Source organism: Neoarius graeffei, chromosome 9 (assembly GCF_027579695.1).
Source record: "Neoarius graeffei isolate fNeoGra1 chromosome 9, fNeoGra1.pri, whole genome shotgun sequence".
Classification (NCBI taxonomy): Eukaryota; Metazoa; Chordata; class Actinopteri; order Siluriformes; family Ariidae; genus Neoarius; species Neoarius graeffei.
The window spans coordinates 845883-866303 of record NC_083577.1 but is presented as its reverse complement, the minus strand read 5'-3'; the positions used below and the strand labels follow the sequence as shown (position 1 = coordinate 866303).

Here is a 20421-nt window from a genome sequence, read left to right as displayed (position 1 = left end):
TACACTTCCACAAACATGTGTTGTGAAGATCAGACTTTGATAGATCCCTGTTCTTTAAATAAAACAGGGTGCCCACTCACACCTGATTGTCGTCCCATTGATTGAAAACACCTGACTCTAATTTCCCCTTCAAATTAACTGCTAATTCGAGAGGTTCACATACTTTTGCCACTCACAGATATGTAATATTGGATCATTTTCCTCAATAAATAAATGACCAAGTATAACATTTTTGTCTCATTTGTTTAACTGGGTTCTCTTTATCTATTTTTAGGACTTGTGTGAAAATCTGATGATGTTTTAGGTCATATTTAAGCAGAAATATAGAACATTCTAAAGGGTTCACAAACTTTCAAGCACCACTGTATAAACTGTATAGATCAGGAGTACTCAAACTCTTTGGAACAGGGAGCCCTGTAACTCAGACCCCATCGACACAGGTTTTTTTCTTTTCTTTTCTTTTCTTTTCTTTTCTTTTCTTTTCTTTTCTTTTCTTTTCTTTCTTCAAAACATAATTAAATTATTTAATTAGAAGGGCACTCAGTAGAGTGCATACCTCTGCCGAGTCATATTTAACAATTATTCCATGAAATTGAGTCATGCATGAGCTGATAGCTGATGAGGTGCGAAGCACCAAGTCAGCTACAGTATAAGCCATGTACGATGAGATTGAGTTTTATTCTGTCCACATTCACTGGATTTTGAGAAACAGAGCATTTTTGTTTTTATTTTTTGCAAATTCAATAAATAACAACTTTACACAAAATGTCTGACAAAATAATTTCTGTTCAGAATGTAAACAAACCAGCAAAATGACAGGAGCAATTTGTAAAAAAATATGATAATTCTTGAAAAATAAAAAAGACATGTTCTTACCATCAAATACTTTTATTCCATATTTTGTTGCTTTTGTGTATTTTTGGGGTTTTGTTTTTGAGTAGAGTTTTTATTTCATCCTCGGTTGGTTCAGCAACATGCTCCACCATTTCATTTTTCTCTGCTCATGGTATATGAGCTGATATCCTAGGAGTAGAGTAGTCAATAAGCGTGCACGATTGCTCATATCCAATGAATGTGGATAGAATAAATTAGAATATCCAGATGTTTACTATATGTACATACATATCTGGATTTGCATCAAAATCTAATCAATTGTTCCTTGGCCCATGGCTCACCTTCCCTCAGACTTTCATCAAACTCTGTTCACTGCGTTTTGAGTTGGGAACAAACAAACAAATAAACAAACAAAATGTAACCTTGTCCAACAAAGTTGGTGGCAGTAAATATTAGGCTTTAGGCATTATTTTGACATTTCATTGATGGAGCACATTTCGTCCAATATGGTCCAATTATGTATAGGCCAACGTATTTTTGAGTTATTGATGTTGGGATTAAACCCATTCAGTTGAAGTGACTAGTGAAACAGGCTAATAACAAGATGACAGAGTCATCTATATCCCCTGCCCTATATACCAACTATATACCAAGTTTCAAGATAATATTTGTCACTTTCTTCAAGTTCTGCTGCAGGAAACCAACCCTACCTCTTTACACTGACCTCAGTAGCCCATGGCACAAGCCCACTGGACCTTTGGTCCAGGTGAGCTAAAAATTAAAATTTCTCACATTTCTTCATATCAAAAGGCACATATACATTACTTAATCAACACATACTGTATACCAACTTTCAAGACCATGCCACTCATAGTTTTCAAGTTCTGCTCTGGAAACAAAACTTACCCCTCAGACTAACCTGAGAGACTAAGTCTGAAATTGTTTCCATGGAAACATGAAAAATAAAAATTCTCAGATTTCTTAGTATGAAAAAGCACATCCACATTACCTTGTTAGGCATAGACATAGACAACCTTTATTGTCACTCAGTATGCAACAAGTGTACACAGAACAAAATTTCGTTGCAATTTGGTTCAGCACAGAATTAAATATAAAAGTATATTAAAATATGCAGCAGCAAAAATATTATAAAATGCAATAGTATAGTACTTGTTAACATGTATACCAAGTTTCAAATCCATATCATGAATAGTTTTGGATATATGCTCTGGAAATTAACATTGCTCTTAGAAACTAAGTCAAAATCTATTTTTTATGTAAAATTTTAAAAAATACTTTTTTTCAAAAATCCAAAATAGCAAAAGGCACCAGTTCACATGTTGCTTGATATGTATACAAAGTTTCATGAAGATATCTTTAGTAGTTTTAAAGATATGGCCCAGAAATGAAAATGTGACCAGATGGACAGATGGACAGAACCCGTTTCAATATCCCCCACCAAACTTTGTTTCTATAAGAAGTCAATAATACATGCAGTATAATGATTGATAATGGTAGATTGTGATCTCCTGTAACAAAAAAAAAAGAAATAAAATGAAAAACCCCACTTTGAGAACCCCTGCTATAGATTATTATATTTTCAGAATATTAATTAAAGTTTATATATGCTCTGGAAATTAACATTGCTCTTAGAAACTTAGTCAAAATCTATTTTTTATGTAAAATTTTGAAAAATACTTTTTTTCAAAAATCCAAAATAGCAAAAGGCACCAGTTCACATGTTGCTTGATATGTATACAAAGTTTCATGAAGATATGTCCCTTTTGGGACATACTGTATAGCTGGATAGCACAATTCCTTCTGTTCATTATGTTGTATTGTATACTCTATGTCTTTCTGGTCTGTCAGTGGTGGACATATCCCAGAAGTGGTGTGGACCATGTCGTGCCATTGTCAACCTGTTTAGAAAAATTAAAAAATGACTTGGGAGATGACCTGCTGCATTTTGCCATAGTAAGCTAGCCTTTAGACATGAATCTGAGAACAAGTGTGCTGGTCTAGGACCAGTTACGAAACTGTTAGTCACCTCCTCTGGCAGGAAATTTCAGAAAGGCAGTGAGGTGAGGAAAAGGATTCTCCAAACATTTTACCGAATTGGATGGCTTTACTGGTGAATTATGCCACCAAAAAAGAACTTTACAGCCGAAGAAGGCGAGGACATTAAAAAGTCACTTGACTTTCTGGCAGAAGAAGTTTCTGTTATAAAACAACAACAGAAAACCATCATGGACCTGGTGACGGAAGTAAAGTCGCTCAGGCTGCAGAATGCCGAGAAGGACCGGCATCTCGCCCACCTGGAAAGCAGAGTTGCTGAATTAGAACAGTACACCAGGATGAACGACATCATCGTCACTGGGATTCAGATTAAACCCTGGTCATATGCAAAAGCAGTGACAAGGGAGGGAGAATCTGATGAACTGGGCAGCAACTCCGTGGAGCAACAAGTGTTGGCATTCCTACACTCAAAGGGAATCAATATTGATTGCAACAACGTCGAGGCCTGCCACATTCTACCCAGGAGAGACAAGGAGAACACCGCCATCATCATGAGATTCATCAGCCGGAAACATAAAGCTACATTGCTGAAACAAGGAAGGAAACTGAAAGGTACAAACGTCTACGTCAACAAGCACCTGACAAAACGCAATGCTGACATCGCCAGAAAAGCACGACATCTGAAGAAAGAAAATAAAATTCAATCTACATGGATGACCAACTGCAAAGCTTTCATCAAGCTGAACGGTACACCGGAGGAGGCGAGAGTTCTGGTCATATGGAACATCGAGGACTTGGACAAATATCAGTGATGGCTATCGGGACTATATGGTAATCAATACCGACGTGACACTACATCAAACTCAACCATGACACACACCAAAATAACTCTTTTATCCATTACCCGGAGCACTACTCGGCTCACGCAAATGCTTGTTGATTATGAAAACTTGGAACTGAAACCACATGAATTCACTGACCATAAACTATCGGATACAGAAAATGACATAGACCAGACAATAACCTTTTCTCAACCATTAATGACAATAGCCACTATTACACAGAGGAACAGTACAATCAGTCCACTAAGGCTGTGGGAAAATTATCAATAATACACTTCAACAGCAGAAGCATGTATGCTAACTTCAAATACATCAAGAAATACTCATCTCATTATCTCTAGCTGCTTTATCCTGTTCTACAGGGTCGCAGGCAAGCTGGGGCCTATCCCAGCTGACTATGGGCGAAAGGCAGGGTTCACCCTGGACAAGTCACCAGGTCATCACAGGGCTGACACATAGACACAGACAACCATTCACACCTATGGTCAATTTAGAGTCACCAGTTAACCTAACCTGCATGTCTTTGGACTGTGGGGGAAACCGGAGCACCCGGAGGAAACCCACGTGGACAACATGCAAACTCCACACAGAAAGGCCCTCGCCGGCCACGGGGCTCAAACCCAGACATTCTTGCTGTGAGGCGACAGCGCTAACCACTACACCACCGTGCCGCCCCCAAGAAATATTTAAGTCAGTTTACTCATCCATTCAGCATAATTGCCATATCGGAGACCTGGATTGACCTGGAGAAAGGAGTGGATTTCGAACTGGCTGGATATGAATTTAATTATATAAATAGGAAAAATAAAGGTGGAGGAGGAGTGGTGGTGTATGTGGACTGTAATTTGAATTATAAGTTAATAGATGGCATGACAACGGTGATTGATAACTTATTAGAATGTTTAACAATTGAAATTAATATTGAAAAAAGTAGAAATGTATTAATTAGCTGTATATATAGAGCGCCAGAAACTAGTATAGAGGCGTTTAAGGACTGGGTAGAAAAGACATTTACAGTAGATAATAAAAAAGTTATCTTCATTTGTGGGGATACTAATATTGATCTGTTGAACCCTAATAAGCACAGTATGACTGAGGAATTTATTAATATCATGTACAGTATGAGTCTCCACCCAAAAATTACCAGACCCACCAGAATTACTGACCATAGTGCTACCTTAATAGATAATATATTTACCAATGATATAGATAATAACATTATAAGTAGAATATTAATCAATGATATCAGTGATCATCTACCAGTTTTTACAATTTATGACTGTAATCATAAGAGAAATGTGACAGACCATAAACTTAAGTATAGAAGAGTTAGGACTGAGGAGGCCATGTTTGCATTAAATAATGATTCATTAATACAAGACTGGGAATCAGTTTATAAAGAGAATAGCATTGATAGAGCATATGATAACTTTTTAAGTATATTTAAATTATTATATGATAAAAAATTTCCCACTGAAGCAATATAATACAAAACAAAACTATAATGACCAACCTTGGATTACTAAGGGATTACAAAATGCCTGTAAAATGAAAAACACTCTATATAGAGAATTTATTAAATTAAGAACCAAAGAGGCAGAAAATAAATATAAAAAATATAAAAAACAAGTTAACGAGTATCATAAGGACATGTAGGAAGGATTATTATGGTAAATTAATATATAATAGCAAAAATAATATTAAAGTAATATGGAATATATTAAATAGTATTATTAAAGATGGCTCTGGACAAATACATTACCCTAAATACTTTAATAACAAAGGTATCGAAAATTATAACATGGATGTAGTTGCTAATAGTTTTAATAATTTTTTTGTTAATGTTGGACCAAGATTAGCTCAAAATATCTCTGATCCGGTAGCAAATGATGATTGTATAGGTAATATTATAAAGAGGAATTCTTGTTCTATGTTTCTTACACCAGTAGATGAGAAGGAAATTATTGATATAGTTAATAAATGTAGTAATAAAATATCCACAGATTGTAATGATATTGATAGGAAACTAGTGAAAACTATTATTGGGGGGATTTCTAAACCATTAACATACATCTGTAACTTGTCATTTCAAACCGGTACATTTCCAAGCAATATGAAAATAGCTAAAGTAATTCCATTGTATAAATCTGGGGACAAACACAACTTCACGAATTACAGGCCTGTTTCTTTACTTCCTCAATTCTCCAAAATTCTTGAAAAACTATTCAATAACAGATTCGATAAATTCATTGAAAAATACAAACTACTCAGTGATAGTCAATATGGATTTAGAGCAAATAGATCAACAGAGATGGCACTAATGGAATCAATTGAAGAAATCAGTAACTCTATAGATGATAAGAAATATGTCACTGGGATATTTATTGATCTTCAAAAAGCTTTTGATACTATTAATCATGATATATTAATTAATAAGATGGAACAATATGGGATAAGGGGAGTTGTATTAAATTGGACCAGAAGTTATTTGAGCAACAGGACACAATTTGTGAAGTTGGGTGACTCTGTCTCAACTCGTTTGAATATTGATTGTGGTGTCCCTCAGGGGTCAGTATTGGGTCCTAAACTGTTTATTCTTTATATAAATGATATGTGCAATGTATCAAAGATATTTAAGATGGCATTATTTGCAGATGACACAAATATGTTTTGTTCTGGAACAAATTTACATGAGTTAGAAAACATAATCTCTTCAGAATTTGGCAGGTTAAAAAGTTGGTTTGATCGAAATAAATTATCATTAAATCTGTCGAAAACAAAAATCATGTTATTTAATAATTATAAAATAAATAGGACAATAAATGTACAGGTAGATGGTGTTGATATTGAAAGAGTTTCTAATAATACATTTCTTGGGGTAATAATAGATGATAGAATTAACTGGAAATCACATATAAAATACATACTAATTAAACTATCAAGAAGCATATCTGTGTTGAGTATAGCTAAGCATGTCCTGGACTATAATTCACTTCGCATTCTTTACTGTTCCCTGGTTTTACCGTACTTAAATTACTGCTCAGTGGTGTGGGGAAATACATATAGATGTTCACTTCATGCAATAACTATGCTTTAAAAAAGAGCTATAAGAATAATTCATAGTGCTGGTTACCGAGATCATACTAATTCACTATTCTTAAATTCAAAATGTTTAAAATTCAGGGATATTATAGAATATAAAACTGCCTTAGTAATGTACAAAGTAAGGAATTATAAAGTACCAAGGAATATCCAAACAATGTTCTAGGATAGAGAGGGGGGCTATAATTTTAGGGGGAAATTGAAATTTAAAATTCGTAACGCTAGGACAACGTTAAAAATGTTCAGTATCTCTATTTGTGGAGTAAAGCTATGGAACAGTTTGAATGTGGAGCTCATGAAATGTACAACTATAAACCAGTTCAAAAAAGGTATAAGGAACAGATCTTTATGAGGTATAGGGAGGAGGAATTACAATAACATTCTATTGATAATATAAGTGTATATATGTGGGTATGGGTACATATGGATATATCTCATCTCATTATCTCTAGCCGCTTTATCCTTCTACAGGGTCGCAGGCAAGCTGGAGCCTATCCCAGCTGACTACGGGCAAAAGGCGGGGTACACCCTGGACAAGTCGCCAGGTCATCACAGGGCTGACACATAGACACAGACAACCATTCACACTCACATTCACACCTACGCTCAATTTAGAGTCACCAGTTAACCTAACCTGCATGTCTTTGGACTGTGGGGGAAACCGGAGCACCCGGAGGAAACCCACGCGGACACGGGGAGAACATGCAAACTCCGCACAGAAAGGCCCTCGCCGGCCACGGGGCTCGAACCCGGACCTTCTTGCTGTGAGGCGACAGTGCTAACCACTACACCACCGTGCCGCCATATGGATATATATATTATATAAAATGTGAGTATGTACGGTATGTGTGTATATACTAGTGCATCTCAAAAAATTAGAATATTGTGAAAAAGTTCAATATTTTCCATCAGTTAAGAAAGTGAAAATGTTATATGTTATAGACTCATTATACATAAACTAAAATGTTTCAAGTATTTTTCTATTTTAATCAGTATGGCATACAGTACAAAAACATAAAAAAATCATCTCAAAATATTAGAATATTTCATTTCAAGTTTGAGTAAAACAGTATGAACACAGTGTATCTCTCGGTCTAGTTCAGTACACACAACCACAATCATGGGGAAGACTGCTGACTTGACTGTTGTCCAGAAGATGATCACTGATGCCCTCCACAAGGAGGGTAACCACAAAAGGTCACTGCTGAAAAGGGTGGCTGGAAAAGGTGCACATGCAACAGGGATGGCCGCAGTCTTGAGAGGATTGTCAAGAAAAGTTTTATTCAAGAACTTGGGAGAGCTTCACAAGGAGTGGACTGAGGCTGGTGTCAGTGTATCAAGACCCATCACGAACAGACTTCAAGAAAGGGGATACAACTTTCACATTCCTAATATCAAGCTACTCCTGAGCCAGAGACAATGTCAGAAGTGTCTTATCTGGGCTAAGGAGAGAAAGAAATGGACTGTTGCTCAGTGGTCCAAAGCCCTGTTTTCAGATGAAAGTACATTTTGCATTTAATTTGGAAATCACAGTTCTAGAGTCTGGAGGAAGAGTGGAGAGGCACAGAATCCAAGGTGTTTGAAGCCCAGTGTGAAGTTTCCACAGTCTGTGATGATTTGGGGTGCCATGTCATCTGCTGGTGTTGGTCCACTGTATTTTATCAAGTCCAAAGTCAACACAGCCATCTACCAGGAGATTTTAGGGCACTTCATGCTTCCATCTGCTGATGAGCTTTTTGGAGATGCTGATTTCCTTTTCCAGCAGGACCTAGCACCTACCCACAGTGCCAAAACTACTACCAAATGGTTTGCTGACCATGATAGTACTGTGTTTGATTGGCCAGCCAACTTGCCTGACCTGAACCCCATAGAGAATCTATGGGGTATTGTCAAGAGGAAGATGAGAAACACCCGACCCGAAAATACAGATATGCTGAAGGCCACTATCAAAGCAACCTGGGCTTCAATAACACCTCAGCAGTGCCACAGACTGATCACCTCCATGCCACACCGCATTGATACAGTAATTCATGGTAAAGGAGCCCTAACCAAGTACTGAGTGTATAAATGACTATACTTTTCAGAAGTTGGACATTTCTGTATTGTAAATCCTTTTTTGATTGATCTTAGGGAATATTCTAATAATTTGAGATACTGGATTTCTGATTTTCATGAGCTATGAGCCATAATCATCAAAATTAAAACAAAAAAGCTTTAAATATTTCACTTTACATGTAATGAATATAGAATATATGAAAGTTTACCTTTTTGAATTAAATTATGAAAAAAGGAACTTTTTCATGGTATTCTAATTTTTTGAGATGCACTAGTATATATATATATATATATATATATATATATGCATAATTGTATATAATATATATGCATAATTGTATATAATATATAAGCATAATATGCATAATTATGATATGGGTGTCTGTGTACATATGGATGTGTATAGTTATAGGTATGTGTATATGTATGTACTGTATATATGTATTGTATGTGTGTATATATGCATAACATAAGTATTTGTATATATGATTTGATGTGATTTGGTCGATATTATACCATGTTGGTATGTCTTGGTATGTTGGTATGTTTTCTTTTTTTGTTGATTTTGTTTTCTTTTGTATATATAGTTTATTATGGTGGAAAGTGATGTTTGATTAGCGGTGGTATAGAGGGTTAGGATTTGATAAGTTATTTACTTCTTCCTAATCCTTTCCGAACATTATTATGTTACTGTCTTGTGGCCACGCTATTATGTTTGTTTATGATGATGTTTTGATGATTGCATTTTTTAATTTTTATTTATTTTTATTGTTTTTGTTTTGTTTTGTTTTTATATCTTCTTTATTGTTCAGAATCAATCAATCAATCAATCAATCAATCAATCAATCAATCAATCAAAAAAAGCACATCCCTCACTATTTCTGCTGAGTTGGCCACTATTTTGTGCAAAATTTAGAATTATGTGCCTTTTTAACTCCCAAGGCAGAAGCTGACAGCATTGAAGCACTAGACAAGTACAGAGGAAAATATGAGCCCATCTTCTTGTTCTATGCTGTAAGTCAATGAAGAAAGATTTTCAGTCTTTCATTTCTCACTAGTTCTGTGGATAAATGTTGGGAAGTTTTTCATATTTAAACAGTCCAGTCTCTGTGACTTACTCCTACAAGACAATGTAAGAAGAGAGACCTGGATGAGTCTTTGCTTATAGTTTACACACACACACACACACACACACACACACACACACACACACACACACACACACAGGTAGTCCTTAGCCAAAGGGAGTATACATAATGTTAAACAATTTAAATATTATCACACACTTCATTCATTTAAATAAACAAGGCTGATTTTTTTTTTTAATACTACATGTGAGCTGTTTTTTTTCCTTTCCAGTGTGTGCAGGGTGAGGAGCTTGTGGCTGTGGTGCGAGGGCCGAATCCTCCTCTCCTGCAGAAAATAATAGTGGAGGAACTGGCCAAAGAGAAAATGGTGCTTGAGCAGGACGTTAAGCAAATTGCGGTGAGTTCCACGATACTTCAATGTTCATCCCACATGCATCCTGAGCTTCATGATATTACACACTTAAAAGAGTTGTGAATTAAATGATATTTGGGAGAAAGAACATGCTTAATGCACCACTTTCTTCCTAGTTAACTTCCTATAAATTTCCATTTGCCTCTTCTATCACTAGTGACAAAGGTTCCACACCCATTAACTTCCTGTCTCCTCGCTAATACAGAACAACTCCTTCCCAAGATCCTTTGAGCATAACAGGGCTGTATATCTGGCACAAAGAAGAAGCCACTCAGAACTGTAGCCCAGGTTCTCAGAGTTCTTCCCACTATTGACAGTTCCACAATTACTCTTCATGCTGTTTAGTTGACATGGTTTACACTTGAAACTGTAAAAGGTTCTCCGATTTCTAAGTATATCCTCTGTATGTATGATTAGCACAGACAATAATTTCTTTTTTAAAGATTTTTTTGGGCTTTTTTCACCTTTATTGGATAGGACAGTGTAGAGACAGGAAATGAGCAGGAGAGAGAGAGACAGGGAAGGATCAGGAAATGACCTCAGGTCGGAATTGAACCCAGGTCCCCGGATTTATGGTATGGCGCCTTATCCACCTGAGCCACGACACCCCCACACAGGCAATAATTTCAACACATCCCTGCATAGAAAACCATTTAACTTCTAATGTTCTAATGAGTCTATTGATCAAAAAGCTGTGAGTTCAAAATCTCAACACTGCTAAGCTGCCACTGTTGGACCCCTGAGCAAGTCCTTTAACCCTCTTTGGTTCAGAAGTATTGTATTATATTATATCATGGTTGATCCCAGTTTTCTAAACTGTTGGGATATGTAAAGTAAAAGAACCTCAATGTATGGTGCATGTACAAGGTGGGCCATAAGTTTCCAAATATAGGAGGAACATGCTTATTTTGATTTTTCAGATAAACTTGAAGGATGCAATTGTTAAGAGAAGAACAAACTGAAATAAGATCTCACCCCCCTTGATTTTTACCTTTGGGGGCACTTGAAATCCATGGAGTATCAGGAAAAGATCTGAGACATAAATCATCGACAGACATGTTCAAAATGCCATTACAAGCATAATACCAGATGTGTTAATGCATGTTCGCCAAGAGTGGCAGTGGTGCATTCTAAAAACAACACATTTTGAAAACAATGGCAACCATATGGAACATATTTTATGAATAAAATCTTTTTTTTCATAAAAGTGTGAAAAAGACAGTAGGTTATTGGCAGGATTTTAGTGTGAAACACACTTTTGTAGCCCTAAATCTATAGAAGTTGTTCTTTCAGAGATGGGACTACTTTTTCAGAGTGAAGAATTTGTGATTAATTTCTGCCAATTTGGGATTAAAATTTGCTTTGCTATATGGATCTGACTGTACATTCGAATTACTTTTACTGTATTGCTCCAGTGATGTATATATATATATATATATATATATATATATATATATATAAAAGGGAACATGGTGAATAAAGGGGCACCCAGGAAGTACAACTCACTCTCCATACCAGAGGCACTCGAAACTGCCAAACAGCGACTAACAGCTCTGGCCACCCGGTTGAAGAGATACACCAAGGAGGGAGAGGCCAGAAGAATAAACAAGCTGTTCTCCACTGAACCAGCCAAGGTGTACTCTCAGTGGCAGGGGAACAACAACCGGTCAGACCCACCAAGAGCTGAGGTGGAAAAATACTGGAAAGACATATGGGAAAGAAAGGCATCACACAACACCGATGCCCAATGGTTAGTGGACCTAAGAGCTGACCACAGCAACCTCCCAGAACAAGAACCAGTAACCATCTCAATGGCAGACGTCCAAGAAAGAGTGTCAAAGATGAAGAGCTGGACAGCACCAGGCCCCGATATGATCCATACGTACTGGCTGAAGAAGCTAACTGCACTCCATGAACGCCTAGCAGCACAGATGAACCAGCTGCTGAGGGATGGAACCCACCCAGAATGGCTAACCCAAGGCAGGACAGTCCTAATCATGAAGGATCCCCAGAAGGGACCCATCCCATCCATCTACTGGCCAATTACCTGTCTCTGCACAACATGGAAGGCCCTGTCAGGCATCATTGCGGCAAAAATGAGTAAGCATGTGGCTCAATACATGAGCGAGGCACAGAAAGGGATTGGCAGTAACACCAGAGGAGCCAAGCACCAGCTACTGGTCGATAGAACAGTTGCCTGAGACTGTAAGAAGAGACAGACCAACCTGTGTACTGCCTGGATTGACTACAAGAAAGCCTACGACTCAATGCCACACACATGGATACTGGAATGTCTGGAACTGTATAAGATCAACAGGAACCTAAGGACCTTCATCCAGAACTCAATGGAAATGTGGAAGACAACCCTAGAGGCCAACTCAAAACCCACTGCCCAAGTCAACATCAAGTGCGGCATATACCAAGGAGATGCGCTATCACCACTGCTGTTCTGCATAGGCCTGAACCCCCTCAGTCGGATCATCACGAAGAGCGGCTACGGGTACCGATTCCATAGTGGGGCAACAATCAGCCACCTGCTCTACATGGATGACATCAAGCTGTATGCCAGGAACGAGCGAGAAATAGACTCGCTGATCCACACCACCCGGATCTACAGCGATGACATAGGGATGTCATTCGGATTGGACAAGTGTGGCCGGATGGTCTCAAAGAGAGGCAAGATGATCCGGACTGAGGGGATTGACCTACCAGAGGGCAACATAGGTGATATCCAAGACAGCTACAAGTACCTTGGCATCCCACAGGCTAATGGAAACCATGAAGAAGCCACAAGGAAGTCAACCACAGCCAAATACCTCCAGAGAGTAAGGCAGGTCCTGAAAAGTCAGCTGAATGGTAAGAACAAGGTCCGAGCCATCAACATGTATGCACTACCAGTCATCAGATACCCCGCTGGTATCATAAACTGGCCAAAGGAGGAGATAGAAGCCACAGATATCAAGACTAGAAAGCTCCTCACCATGCATGGAGGGTTCCACCCCAAGTCCAGCACCCTGAGACTATACACTAAGTGGAAAGAGGGAGGCTGAGGGCTAGTGAGCATCAAGACCACGGTCCAGGATGAAACATCAAAAATCCGAGAATACATCAGAAAGATGGCCCCAAAGGATGAACTGCTAAGTGAATGTCTCAGGCAGCAGAACCCTGATGAGAGTGCAGAGGAGGAGGAGGAACAGACAACCTGGAGAGACAAACCCCTACATGGCATGTACCACCGTCAGATAGAGGAAGTGGCTGATATCAAGAAATCCTACCAGTGGCTGGATAATGCAGGACTGACAGACAGCACAGAGGCACTAATCATGGCAGCACAAGAACAGGCCATAAGCACAAGAGCCATAGAGGCCAGGATCTACCAGAGTAGATCAGACCCAAGATGCAGACTGTGCAAAGAAGCCCCTGAAACAGTCCAGCACATAGTAGCAGGGTGTAAGATGCTAGCTGGATCAGCGTACATGGAAAGGCACAACCAAGTGGCTGGGATAGTATACAGGAACATCTGCAACCAGTATGGAATAGAAGTACCCAAGTCCCAATGGGCCATACCACAGAAGGTGGCTGAGAACAATAGGGCCAAGGTTCTGTGGGACTTCATCTTCCAGACTGACAAACAGATCCTGGCTAACCAACCGGACATAGTGGTGGTGGACAAAGAGCAGAAGAGGGTGGTGGTGATAGATGTGGCGATCCCAGCTGACGCCAACATCAGGAAGAAAGAACATGAGAAACTTGAGAAGTATCAAGGGTTGAAAGAGCAGCTGGAATGGATGTGGAAGGTCAAGGGTTGCGTGGTCCCCGTGGTAGTGGGGGCACTTGGGGCAGTAACCCCCAAACTGGGAGAGTGGCTCCAGCAAATCCCAGGAACAACATCTGAAGCCTCAGTCCAGAAGAGCGCAGTCCTAGGAACATCAAAGATACTGCGCAGAACCCTCAAACTCCCAGGCCTCTGGTAGAGGACCCGAGCTTGAGGATGACATGGATACCACCCCCCCGCTGGGGGTGAGAAGGAGATTTTATATATATATATATATATATATATATATATATATATATATATATATATATATATATATATATATCAGTGGGGCAAAAAAGTATTTAGTCAGTCACCAATTGTGCAAGTTCTCCCACTTAAAAAGATGAGAGAGGCCTGTAATTTTCATCATAGGTACACTTCAACTATGAGAGACAAAATGAGAAAAAAATTCAGAAAATCACATTGTCTGATTTTTAAAGAATTTATTTTCAAATTATGGTGGAAAATAAGTATTTGGTCAATAACAAAAGTTCATCTCAATACTTTGTTATATACTGTTTATTGGCAATGACAGAGGTCAAACGTTTTCTGTAAGTCTTCACAAGCTTTTCACACACTGTTGCTGGTATTTTGGCCCATTCCTCCATGCATATCTCCTCTAGAGCAGTGATGTTTTGGGGCTGTCACTGGGCAACATGGACTTTCAACTCCCTCCAAAGATTTTCTATGGGGTTGAGATCTGGAGACTGGCTAGGCCACTCCAGGACCTTGAAATGCTTCTTACGAAGCCACTCCTTCGTTGCCTAGGCGGTGTGTTTGGGATCCCTGTCATGCTGAAAGACCCAGCCACGTTTCATCTTCAATGCCCTTGTTGATGGAAGGAGGTTTTCACTCAAAATCTCATGATACATGGCCCCATTCATCCTTTCCTTTACATGGATCAGTCGTCCTGGTCCCTTTGCAGAAAAACAGCCCCAAAGCATGATGTTTCCACCCCCATGCTCCACAGTAGGTATGGTGTTCTTTGGATGCAACTCAGCATTCTTTCTCCTCCAAACACAGCAAGTTGAGTTTTTACCAAAAAGTTCTATTTTGGTTTCATCTGACCATATGACATTCTCCCAATCCTCTTCTGGATCATCCAAATGCTCTCTAGCAAATTTCAGATGGGTCTGGACATGTACTGGCTTAAGCAGGGGGCACTGCAGGATTTGAGTCCCTGCCGGCATAGTGTGTTACTGATGGTAGCCTTTGTTATTTTGGTCCCAGCTCTCTGCAGGTCATTCACTAGGTCCCCCCATGTGGTTCTGGGATTTTTGCTCACCGTTCTTGTGATCATTTGGCCCCATGGGGTGAGATCTTGCATGGAGCCCCAGATCGAGGGAGATTATCAGTGGTCTTGTATGTCTTCCATTTTCTAATAATTGCTCCCACAGTTGATTTCTTCACACCAAGCTGCTTACCTATTGCAGATTCAGTCTTCCCAGCCTGGTGCAGGTCTACAATTTTGTTTCTGGTGTCCTTTGACAGCTCTTTGGTCTTGGCCATAGTGGAGTTTGGAGTGTGACTGTTTGAGGTTGTGGACAGGTGTCTTTTATACTGATAACAAGTTCAAACAGGTGCCATTAATACAGGTAACGAGTGAAGGACAGAGGAGCCTCTTAAAGAAGAAGTTACAGGTCTGTGAGAGCCAGAAATCTTGCTTGTTTGTAGGTGACCAAATACTTATTTTACTGAGGAATTTACCAATTAATTCATTAAAAAACCTACAATGTGATTTCCTGGATTCTTTCCCCCCATTCTGTCTCTCATAGTTGAAGTGTACCTATGATGAAAATTACAGGCCTCGATCATCTTTTTAAGTGGGAGAACTTGCACAATTGGTGGCTGACTAAATACTTTTTTGCCCCACTGTATATATATATATATATATATATATATATATATATATATATATATACAGTGATCCAAATTTCCATCACTGGAGCATATATAAAATGAAGTTATTCCATGAAATCGAGTCATACATGAGCTGATAATAGCCGGTGAGGTACGTAGCACAGTTGTCGATAATCCATGTACAACGAGATTGAGTGGAATAACTGTTTTATTCTATCCACATTCACTGGATTTTGAGAAACAGAGCACTTTTATTTTTTGCAAATTCAATAAATAAAAACTTTATACAAAACGTCCGACAAAATCATTTCCACTTAGAATGTAAACAAACCGGTGAAATGATAGGAGCAGTTTGTGAAAAATGCAATAATAATAATAATTCTTCTCATCATCTCTAGCTGCTTTATCCTGTTCTACACAGTCGCAGGCAAGCTGGAGCCTATCCCAGCTGACTAAGGGCGAAAGGCGAGGTATACCCTGGACAAGTCCCCAGGTCACCACAGGGCTGACACATAGACAACCATTCACACCTACGGTCAATTTAGAGTCACCAGTTAACCTAACCTGCATGTCTCTGGGGGAAACTGGAGCACTCGGAGGAAACCCACGCGGACACGGGGAGAACATGCAAACTCCACACAGAAAGGCCATGGGGCTCAAACCCAGACCTTCTTGCTGGGAGGCGACAGCACTAACCACTACACCAACATATATCTCATCTCATCTCATCTCATTATCTGTAGCCGCTTTATCCTGTTCTACAGGGTCGCAGGCAAGCTGGAGCCTATCCCAGCTGACTAAGGGCGAAAGGCGGGGTATACCCTGGACAAGTCGCCAGGTCATCACAGGGCTGACACATAGACAACCATTCACACCTACGGTCAATTTAGAGTCACCAGTTAACCTAACCTGCATGTCTCTGGGGGAAACTGGAGCACTCGGAGGAAACCCACGCGGACACGGGGAGAACATGCAAACTCCACACAGAAAGGCCATGGGGCTCAAACCCAGACCTTCTTGCTGGGAGGCGACAGCGCTAACCACTACACCACCGTATATATATATTTTTTTTCTTTTGTCGTGTATTTCACCTCAGTAAATCACTGCATTGTTTTGTGACAGTGAGACCAATAATGAGATTCACATCACAGTTACAATACTTATTTATTTATTTCTTTGATGCCGCATGCCATGCATCAGAAACAACACCACCACATTTATCATGGTGTGACTCTGCTGGGTGCCTGGGGAACAGCAATGAACCAGTGCTCTCACTTTACATCACTACTGTAGAGTTACCATCCAGTATCATACTCCATATGTCAAACAGTTGTCTGGTTTCATTTTTCATATCCAATTAGGTTGAAAAGATTTAGTCTTTGTTTCATTATTATTTTTTATATATTGTCTCAGATGGAGAATCATGGATTGATTGATGAAGGAAAAGTGCAGGAGGAAGCAGAAGCTCATCAACATTCTGAAGACATTCTTGGTAATTACACATTCTGAAGTAGTACCACTTTAAAGGGATAGTTCGGGATTTTTGACATGAATCTGTATGGCATCCCCATCGATAGTGTCGTGCAAACACACTGACCTTACCCCTGACAGCATCCTGTGAGTCCAGTTCTTGTCCAGTTTTGGTCCAGACGAAAGTAGTCCGGCAAGTTTGTTGGGGTCACGAAAGTAAAACGTTTTTCGTCTCAAAACAGTATGTGTTCAAAAGAGTGATATATTTGCATCACAAAACCGTTGTCAAATAAAAAGTCAGACCTCGAAATCGCTTGGCACTATTTTCTCTCCCTTCTTATCACTACGCGCTGCCGGCTTCATCCAGCTGCGGCTCCAGCTTCAAGGATAAGCTGGAGCCGCATAAGTAGGAGTCCCGGCGGGTGGTTTGTATTCGATTCGTTTATATCCCGACCTTGTCAGCTGTCACATTTATGTTCATGGACCCGGTAAGCTGGTAAATAATATATATTTTTTTTCTTTACCAAATTCTAACAGAAAACGAGAGCGCCCTAAAGGGAAAACCGAGCCGCCTCACGGCTGTAATGCAAATTGCTTTCCTCCTCAGTATACAAGTGTGCTTCCATGGCAGGGAAAAAGAAACTACCACTGCTGCCTATGTAGTGCCCTATTTATACAAATAGGAGTCATTCAGGATTCAGCCATGTTTTTGCTCCGTGTCATGGCTGAATCCTGAATGACTCCTATTTGTATAAATAGGGCACTACATAGGCAGCAGTGGTAGTTTCTTTTTCCCTGCCATGGAAGCACACTTGTATACTGAGGAGGAAAGCAATTTGCATTACAGCCGTGAGGCGGCTCGGTTTTCCCTTTCGGGCGCTCTTGTTTTCTGTTAGAATTTGGTAAAGAAAAAAATAATAAATATTATTTACCAGCTTACCGGGTCCATGAACATAAATCTGACAGCTGACAAGGTCGGGATATAAACGAATCGAATACAAACCACCCGCCGGGACTCCTACTTATGCGGCTCCAGCTTATCCTTGAAGCTGGAGCCGCAGCTGGATGAAGCCGGCAGCGCGCAGGGATAAGAAGGGAGAGAAAATAGCACCAAGCGATTTCGAGGTCTGACTTTTTATTTGACAACGGTTTTGTGATGCAAATATATCACTCTTTTGAACACATACTGTTTTGAGACGAAAAACGTTTTACTTTCGTGACCCCAACAAACTTGCCGGACTACTTTCGTCTGGACCAAAACTGGACAAGAACTGGACTCACAGGATGCTGTCAGGGGTAAGGTCAGTGTGTTTGCACGACACTATCAATGGGGATGCCATACAGATTCATGTCAAAAATCCCGAACTATCCCTTTAACAATATGTACCAATGTTAAGTAATAACCATTAGTTTGCCCTTTCTCCCTTTAGTGCCTACTAACAGGGCTTACACAGGGGGAATCAGTGAGCCAGATATTGTTGCACATAGGAAGACAGATGAGATTATTATGAAGGTATATGCTCAGTATAATATAGCAATTTATACCACCGTACTGCTGGATTCATCAATCTGATGGTGGTAAAGTGTTGATTAATTTTCTATCACAGCAGCTCTGATGATAGTGCTAGCTGCCAGGTAAATCACAAGTTTATACAGTATATAATTGCACTTATTCTCATGTTCTAAAACATGTAATTGTTGATGTGGTGAATTTTTTGTGTGCGTGTGTGTGTGTGTGTGTGAGAGGAGATTTTGATTTAAGATTTTTGGAAGAAGTCTCCACTATTGGTGCTTTATAACAGTCAGAGTTGATGTCTATCTGTTATCACCCAAATGAGGATAGGTTCCCTTTTGAGTCTGGTTCCTCCAGGGTTGAAACTTAGTGGTTGCACGGTCGCCAGTGGCGACTAAAAACTGACCAGGGTGACTAAAAGTTGAGGTTTGATTGCCCAAAGGGTGACTATGATTTGAGAAGTATGAAAAAAATTACAATAAAAAATAAATAAAATGTTCCTTCCTGGGCGGCACGGTGGTGTAGTGGTTAGCGCTGTCGCCTCACAGCAAGAAGGTCCTGGGTTCAAGCCCCATGGCCGGCGAGGGCCTTTCTGTGCGGAGTTTGCATGTTCTCCCCGTGTCCACGTGGGTTTCCTCCGGGTGCTCCGGTTTCCCCCACAGTCCAAAGACATGCAGGTTAGGTTAACTGGTGACTCTAAATTGACTGTGAGTGTGAATGGTTGTCTGTGTCTATGTGTCAGCCCTGTGATGACCTGGTGACTTGTCCAGGGTGTACCCTGCCTTTCGCCTGTAGTCAGCTGGGATAGGCTCCAGCTTGCCTGCGACCCTGTAGAAGGATAAAGCGGCTAGAGATGATGAGATGAGATGTTCCTTCCTTGGAGTACTTTTCTTTTCTTTGTTTTCCTTTCCTCAACTCTAAGTCTGTGAATTCTAATAAAAGTTTTGTTCTAAAGTGCAAAATTCAAAGCCATTCATTAGTTTTCAGATCGCTCCATGATATCCACTGCTGTGTCCGAAATCACTTATTATACAGTGGACTATATAGTGAGCTTGCCATTTTGTAGTGCTGTCCGAATGTATAGTGAGAATTATTACACTCTATATAGTGGACTCATAGTATCCCACAATGCACCGTGAAAAGTAGTGTACAACTGATGGTCACTAACCAAGCAATATATACCATCATGCATTGCGTTCATGCATTTTCACAGAGCTGTAAAAGCTGTTTCATAAGGAGCGTTAAGTATTTTAGATTGAGTACCACAGTAGTTTTTTTTTTCCTTATAACAATGGGTACAAGACAAATTTATAAGTTGTGGAGCGAAAATGGTAATAATCTTCTTCTTCTTTTGGCTGCTCCCGATTACGGGTTGCCACAGTGGATCTTTCGTCTCCATTGCTCCCTGTCTT

The 20421-nt window shown here is 39.7% G+C and overlaps 1 pseudogene; it reads left to right on the top strand.

Annotated features, from left to right (window-relative positions):
• LOC132891409 (thioredoxin domain-containing protein 6-like) overlaps nt 1–20421 on the top strand; it is a 148295-nt pseudogene that overhangs the window by 5834 nt on the left and 122040 nt on the right.